The sequence below is a fragment of the Mytilus californianus genome, unplaced genomic scaffold (genome assembly GCF_021869535.1).
Source record: "Mytilus californianus isolate M0D057914Y unplaced genomic scaffold, xbMytCali1.0.p SCAF_10, whole genome shotgun sequence".
NCBI lineage: Eukaryota > Metazoa > Mollusca > Bivalvia > Mytilida > Mytilidae > Mytilus > Mytilus californianus.
The window spans coordinates 37,408,956-37,417,582 of record NW_026262582.1 but is presented as its reverse complement, the minus strand read 5'-3'; the positions used below and the strand labels follow the sequence as shown (position 1 = coordinate 37,417,582).

Here is an 8,627-nt window from a genome sequence, read left to right as displayed (position 1 = left end):
TAGATAAAACTTTGACACAAATTATTCTATTTAACTTTCTCACATATCTTTTAGTCAACTTAAAACATTATTTATCTTGTAACATTGAACTTTATAATAGGGGTCAAATAAGGCCCTTATCGAACTTGCTCCTTGGCAATAGAAAAACCTGTATTTCATTGCTGTGTAAAATTCATATTTTTGTACTTAAAAACTTAATAAAATTGAGATTAAATACTATAAAATTATCAAAAAGATTCTTGATTACTTACCAACATGTTAACAACAGTATCAGACATCCAAGTCTTACTCCCAGCACCATGAAAACATCGTCATTATAACAACCTAAAAAAAAAAAAAAAAAAAATAAATACTTGTTTTACAGATCAATCTGTCTCTATAATTACTAACAAAATCTTGCTATGTTTTATAAATCAAAAATTGTTGTATTTTATTATCTTCATAAACTTAAGATGCTACAGATAGATATAGACCTTATGCAAGTGCATGTACAGTGTAACCTGCCTAATCCGACACCTGAGTATTCCAACATCCTGCTTTAAGAAACTCATTCCCACTGTGCTTAATCTGACATTTTTTTCTGGACCTCCAGTGTGTTGGACAACACAGGTTACACTGTATATGTATAAGATTTTAGAACATTCAAATACAAAATAAGATGGTTTTAGACTGTATTGTATGGTTCTTATATCAATTCAATTTTCAAACAGTTACAGACTTAGCATAATGATTTGTTCAACCCAAATAAGCTTACAAATTTATTGATAATCATTTGCATAAGGTCGATTTCTATCCAACACAGCTCACTCGATACTTAAGAAAACAAATGTCACGAGGCAGATATCCTTAAAATCAAACATTGATAGAAAAGAACCCTTAAGGTGGTACATAATACTACAGGGAGATAACTCTGTAAAAATCAGCTGAACGTTCTATTGTTAAGGAAATATTAAGTTTCTCAATGATCAAAATAAGTGTTGTCAAACTGCTATATATCCAATTAAATTTTTACGATAAAGTGTGTGGTTCAAATTTTTTGAAATTTTTATATTTTTGTTAAAGGGTCAAAGTAAATATTTTGTCAAAATTTTATGAAAATTAAACGAGCCAAATTAATTTTAGTCAAGGTGTTTGGTACCACCTTAAGAAAAAAAACAATGATAAATGCCTAAAATATAATGACCATAAATTTCAAGGAATATTCAAACTTACGTCATATTTTTCATGGTAATGCCTCAGACTTGGTTGAAGATTAAATTGACCATCTTCATTAGAGCTGCTCTCCCTACTGCTAAGGTAGCCCTCCTCACCATCTTAACGTCTTTTTTTAGAAATACAGTAATATACATAAAAAATATCAGATGCATTTTCAATAAATCCCCTTTCTTGAAAGTATCACCAAATCATTGTTAGTAACCCATGATTTTTCCCGCCCTACATATCTATTATCTTAAGGGCTCTGATAACATTTTTTTTCCGTATCAGAACTCTAAATAACAGTCAATATTAGCTAGTATACATCTGATATTGAAAAAAAGTACATGAAAGTAATTAAAAATCAAACACTGAGGGTATTTCAAGTTTGTGGAGTTAAACAGGGGTATAATAAATTACCTCCCTTTGACCAAACTTTCACCCTGTCAGGACTCCACATCCTTGATATATTGAGACAAAAAAATAATAGTATAATTATAATTAAAAAATAGTTCAATAACAAAAAAATTTAGTGGGAATATTTACATCAGCAGATTTAATTGCATTAACTATATGTATAAAGTAACTTGTAAAATTTGAAAGTATCTCAAATCCTAAAATAACAAAAGATGGCAAAAACATATACATTACAATTTGCAAAAAAAAAAATTCAAAAATTGGACGTTTTTTTTTTTCTTTCCTTTTTTTTTTAGATTCTCCATTCTTAAACTGCTGGAAGTGTTTTGACTAGACATGAGTATAAACGGAAAGTAGAAAGAATGTTTGTAATGTCAAATACAAGTTAACCTACAACTTCCAATCTTGATGAAAATGGAGAATCTTTACATATTTTTTTTTTTTTTTTTGTAAAAAAATTATAAAATATTTTCTCAAGCATACACAAAAATAGTCTGAATTACATTCTTTACTTTTGCAGTTATATCACACAACCATTTTATGCAGCAACAGTTATCTGAAAAAGAAATATACATTACTCATGAACATTGAAATAATATTTAATGCAAAACAATTATAATTAACTGAGCATTACAATCATAATGTATAGAACATTTCTTTTTCTTTGTTATTAAAGTGATTTGTTGACATGAATTTTTAAAGTACCAGTATTTGTTAGTAATAAAAGGATGAAAAACAAGCCATTGGCTGGTGTCTTGACAAATCTTTTTTAACATTGTTTTATAGTATATCAGGCTGTTAACATTCTTGATTGAATTTTTTAACATTAAGTCATGTTGAACCTTTATAGATAACTATACAGTATAGGTTTTGCTCATTGTTGAAGGCAGAGGGTGACCTTTAGTCGCTTACATCCACATGATTTGGACTCTGGTTGATAGCTGTCTCATTGGCATACATACCACATTTACATATTTTCATATATGGGGACAATTGTAGATAATAAACAAGAGGCTCTCAAGAGCCTGAATCGCTCACCTGTATTTCAGAGGAGGAGATTTTTAAATGTTAGCAAACTTGATGAACAAATTGTGTAAAATTGTCTTTAAAGGGCAATAACTCCTTAAGGGGTCAATTGACAATTATGGTCATATTAACTTTTTTGTAGATCTTACTTTGCTGAACATTATTGCTGCTTACAGTTTATATATATCTATAATAATATTCAAGATAATAACAAAAAACTGCAAAATTTTGTTAAAGCTACCAATTCGGTGGCAGCAACCCAACAATGGGTTGTTCAATTCTTCTGAAAATTTCAGGGCCGATAGATCTTGACCAATTAAACAATTTTACCCCTGTCACATTTGCTCTAAAAGATTTAATTTTTGAGATATAAGCCAAAAACTGCATTTAACCCTTATGTTCTATTTTTAGCCATGGCAGCCATGTTTGTCGATGGATACAATCTTCGGATACAATTTATAAACAAGATACCCTAAGGAACATTTAGTTAAAGTTTGAAGGTAATTGGCCAAGTAGTTTCAGAGGAGAAGATTTTTGAAATAGTTTACGACGACAGACGACGACGACAGACGATGGACGACGACGGACGCCAAGTGATGGCATAAGCTCACATGGGACCATTCGGGCCCCGGTGAGCTAAAAAAGAGAAATCACTTGATTTCTTATAATATTCAAATTTTGTTATGTATCTTTATTCCTCCATCTAGATTGTATAATTATAATTAAAAAAAACGATTCAAATGTAAGACCTCCATCTGTACATAATAAAAATCTTGGGCATAAACAATGCTCTTGGATGAATAGTTCAGAAATCTATGTATTAGTTCTTACCATAAAAGTCAGCTCCAATGCCCTTTCCCAGCTTCAATCCTTACAGACAAGCTGTGATGCTAACCTGAAATATAAAATGATTATTCATTGAAGATTGTTTAAAAGGATCATTTCTGGTACTGTATGTATATTGAATAGATTGAATGATTGATTGCTTAATGCTTAATGTCCAGTGGCCAATTATTTAAAAGAAATAGTCTATGGATGTGAAATAGATGTTGGGAACATATGAATAAGACGGTAATCAAACAAGCCAAAAAACTTTTATGTGAACAATTAATATCCTAAACTTTACTCTTATTTGGTTACTGATTTAATAATAAGAGAAGATTCCTGTTAAAAATCGTTTAAACGTACAATTCTTGTTTTTTCCATAAAATATTTATGATACATTTGAAATTTTGTTCCAAAACAGGACTAAAAGAGGGACGAAAGATACCAGAGGGACAGTCAAACTCATAGATCGAAAACAAACTGACAACGCCATGGCCAAAAATAAAAAGACAAACAGACAAATAATAGTACAGATGACACAACATAGAAAACCAAAGACTAAGCAACACGAACCCCACCAAAAACTGGGGGTGATCTCAGGTGCTCTGGAAGGGTAAGCAGATCCTGCTCCAAATGTGGCACCCTAACATACTGATACTTACATATGTATTAGCTGTATTAGACCACCAAGTCTTATTCCCACACCATAAAAACATGTCACAGAGAAAACCTGAAAAAGGAATTTTATAAATTAATATATCTGTAACCAATAACCTAAAATTTACTAAATATTGTTCTGATTTCTTATTGCAGGTAGACAATTGTATAAAATCAACCTTTTTTTAAATCAATATAAAAGACAGAAAAGTCAAAAAAAGTCAAAGATTTAAAGTTTAACTGCACAAAAAATATCTGAATATTTTACAAAGTTATCTCCCATTGAATGAAAAATTATGTTTTAAATTGTACTGGTTTTTTCTTGAAGTTTAATGACTATTTTAAGGATTTACTATTGATATTTCAATAGAAAATCTTGTTCATGAATCTTGTATATTGTATCTCTAAATATTAAACTGGTAAATTAATTCATCAATGGTGTTTTAAATGCAACATTTCAGAAGGGTTTGTTATCTTAAAAGATCTGGCTAAAATAAACTTGCCTTTTCTATTTTCATGGTAAAGCTCAGACTTTGGTTGAAGATTTTATTGACCATCTTCCTTGGAGCTGCTATCCTGGCTGCCAAGATGGTTCTCCTCATTATCTTATTGACAATCTATGTTGTGTCCATTTGTTTTTAGAAAATAAAGTAACATACATAAAAAATATCAGATGCACTTTCAATTAATAAACTTTTTTTTAAATTTTCACATAATCATTTTAAGTGACACATAATTTTTCCCACCATACATTTCTATTGTCTAGAAAACATCTGATATGTAGAAAAGTGCATAAACCTGAGTATCCAACTAAAGAAAAATCTAACATTGAGGGAATTTCAAGTATTTGAAGTTAAACACAGTATAATAAATTACCTCCCTTTGACCTAAATTTCACCCTGTTATTCGCCAAATCTTTGTTATATATAACCAAAAAAAACATATAAAATAGTGTAATCAAAAAAAAAAATAATTAAATTACAAAAATCCAACACATTTCAAAAACATATTTAGTGCTGATGGAGTAATGGTGGCTGAATGGTCAAAGTAGTTCAACTACTGTATCACTAGTCTGTCAACACTCTGAACCCTCACATTGTAGGTGTGTTTAACTTCAATCTTAATTGTCCATAGTTGTCACTTTCTCTGATGAAGGTGATGTTTTCACTAGGCACTCTGGCTGTCTCCACAAATAAAAACCAGCAGGCAAGATATAGAAGATCATGCTGAAAGTGGTGTTAAATACCAAAAATCAATCAATATACTTTCATCAAGATATTCTTCAACTATGCTCCTTGTAAAATATTCTTAAAAAAATATACCCTTTGTTACAAAGTCAGCTAAAAATAACAAAAAGATGGAAAAAATATATATATCACTTTGCAAAAAAAAAAAATACATTTCAACAATTGAACATTTTTTTTTTCTTTTCTCTTTTTTTTTTTTTTTTTTTTTTTCCTTTTTTAAGATTCTCCATTTTTAAACTAATGAAAGTGTTTTTCCTAGACATGAGTATGAACAGAAAATAGAAAGTAATTTTTACAATTTCCAAGACAAGCTAACCTACAACTTCCAATCTTATTGAAAATGGAGAACCTGTACATAATTTTTTTTTTTTTGTAAAAATTGTAAACATTTTCTCGAACATACACAAAAATAGTCTGAATTACATTCTTTACTGTTACAGTGAAATCACATAGCCATTTTATGCAGCCACAGTTACCTGAAAAAGAAATATACAGACTTAAATGTAATTTGTCAAAACATGAAAATTGAAACATTATCAAATGCAAAATAATAAATAATTGGTTATTATAATTATGATGCATATAGCATTTCTCTCACTTAATTTTAAAGGGGTTTGCTGATCTAAGTTTTGAACTACCAGTCTTAATTAGCGGAAAAAGATGAACAAGAATGTGTCCCTTGTGCACAGATACCCCACTCGCACTATCATTTTCTATGTTCAGTGGACCTTGAAATTAGGGTCAAAATTCTAATTTGGCATTAAAACTAGAAAGATCATATCATAGGAAACATGTGCATTAAGTTTCAAATTGATTGACTTCAACTTCATCACAAACTACCTTGACCAAAAACTTAAAACTTGATTCGGGACAGACTGACGAAAGAACGTGCAAACAGACGCAAACTGAAAAAAATTAAAGAACCTTAGTGAGCGCGCTCACATACCCCACGTCCCCACATTGTCATTGGAGAAATAAAATAAATGTAAGAAAAAGAAATTGTATCAGAAAAAAAAATTGAATCATAATTTCCTGTCAATATGCACATCTACATAGTATGTCCTTATTATCTACACAGTTTCATGAAATTCTGTTGTGTGGTTTGAGAGGAGTTGCGATGACAAAAGGTTGCAGTAGTATATTGGGCAAATAAGTTCAAAGGGGCGTAACTCCTGGAAAAAAAATTGAATCGTAATTTCCTGTCGATATGCACATCTACGTAGTATGTCCTTATTATTTGAAAAGGTTTCATGAAATTCTGTTGTGTGGTTTGAGAGGAGTTGCGATGACATAAGGTTGCAGTAGTATATGGGCCAAATAAGTTCAAAGGGGTGTAACTCCTGGAAAAAAAATTGAATCGTAATTTCCTGTCGATATGCACATCTACGTAGTATGTCCTTATCATATACACAGTTTCATGAAATTCTGTTGTGTGATTTGAGAGGAGTTGCGATGACAAAAGGTTGCAGTAGTATATTGGGCAAATAAGTTCAAAGGGGCGTAACTCCTGGGAAAAAAATTGAATCGTAATTTCCTGTTGATATGCACATCTACGTAGTATGTCCTTATTATCTGAAAAGGTTTCATGAAATTCTGTTGTATGGTTTGAGAGGAGTTGCGATGACAAACTGTTGCAGTAGTACATTAAAGTAAATAAGTTCAAAGGGGCGTAACTCCTAGAAAAAAAATTGAATCGTAATTTCCTGTCGACATGCACAACTACATAGTATGTACTTATTATCTAAAAAGGTTTCGTGAAATTCTGTTGTGTGGTTTGAGAGGAGTTGCGATGACAAGAAATAGGACTGACGGACTGACGGACAGATGGACAGACGGACGGGTCAAACACATTATACCCTCTGCAACTTGTTGCGTGGGGTATAATAAAATAGCGCCCCTTAGTGGGGCATGAAAACAAATCATTGGTTGATGTCGAACATATTTTTTTTTTGTTCACATATTGTCTTTTTGGAATTGGTTCTTACCATAAAAGTCAGCTCCAATGCCCATTCCCAGCTTCAATCCTTACAGACAAGCTGTGATGCTAACCTGAAATATAAAATGATTAGTCATTAAAGATTGTTTAAAAGGATCTTTTTTTGTTATACTGTGTGTATATTAAATAGATTGAATGATTTGATTGTTGGTTGCTGAATGTCCAGTGGCAGATTAAATAGAAAGTCTATAAATATGCAATAGAAGTTGAGAATAGGAATCCAGCATTCAACAAATTTTTACATATTCAAATCAGATCATTAAAATTACTCCTTTAAGGATAGTACCACTAATACAGGCCTGGTCTTAAAGAACATACACAAAGTAGTACAGATTTTAAACAAAATGGTTCCGACAGATAGCTATATCGTTGTCAATAGGTAAAATATTTGGGTAGTTTTTATTTCAAATGAAGGCTTGGGGATTTGGGAACACTGTAGAACCCTTGTTGAAGGTTTCTTTTGAATAACTAAGAAGTATATGAAATTTTAATATGAGGGCACATTTGCCATGTTGTTCAGATCAGAAATACCTGTTTTTGTACAATCAAACTTCCACTAAACAGTACGCTCTAATATGCAATTGAAGGTATGTTGAATTTTTCAGCACAAGTCAGAATAAGGTATAGTTTTGACATGAAAAACTTCCACTTTTATTGAAATTAAGACAAAGTATACATTAATGCTTGAAATTGCAGAATTTAAATTAGAAAGCAATGGAGCTATGAATTAGTGGTTTTATACCTATTAAAGGCAATAAAAGAAAGCATAGACTTCTTACCAAACTCCTATAAACTTTCATGCTTAGTGCACATGCTATTTCCAAATACTTTTTGTAATACTTTTTCTTTTTCAAAACAGGAATAACATACTGTTACATACCTTTGTATTAGCTGTATTAGGCCACCAAGTCTTATTCCCACACCATGAAAACATATCACAGATGAACCTAAAAAGAATTAAAAATAGACACATTATATATTTTACAAATCCATTTCTCTGTAAATATAAAATTTACTATTTATTGTTCTGATTTCGTACAAAATGTACACAATAGTATCAACACAAGTTTGTAAGATAAACTGTTGACACAGAGATGTGTTGCCTAGCAGCGGAAAATAAAAAAAAGCTGATGGATATCAACATTGCTAATTAATTTCGATAATTTGATAGTAATGTTACTTTATACAAAATATCTTTGATCTATCATAAGTAGTAACTTGACTACAGCAGAAAACTTAACATAATAAATAAGTCAAAGGTTTTT

General features: G+C 30.7%; 2 long non-coding RNA genes across 2 annotated transcripts; both read right to left on the bottom strand.

Annotated features, from left to right (window-relative positions):
• Positions 1-1,895: 1,895 nt before the first annotated feature.
• LOC127718061 (uncharacterized) lies at positions 1,896-4,183 on the bottom strand. Its single transcript, XR_007989545.1, has 3 exons — positions 4,125-4,183; positions 3,469-3,532; positions 1,896-2,167 (listed from the first exon to the last, which is right to left on the bottom strand). It is a non-coding gene; the product is annotated as an uncharacterized LOC127718061 (long non-coding RNA).
• A 447-nt stretch (positions 4,184-4,630) lies between these two features.
• LOC127718060 (uncharacterized) lies at positions 4,631-8,311 on the bottom strand. The gene is made up of 3 exons (XR_007989544.1): positions 8,243-8,311; positions 7,352-7,415; positions 4,631-5,842 (listed from the first exon to the last, which is right to left on the bottom strand). It is a non-coding gene; the product is annotated as an uncharacterized LOC127718060 (long non-coding RNA).
• Positions 8,312-8,627: the final 316 nt, after the last annotated feature.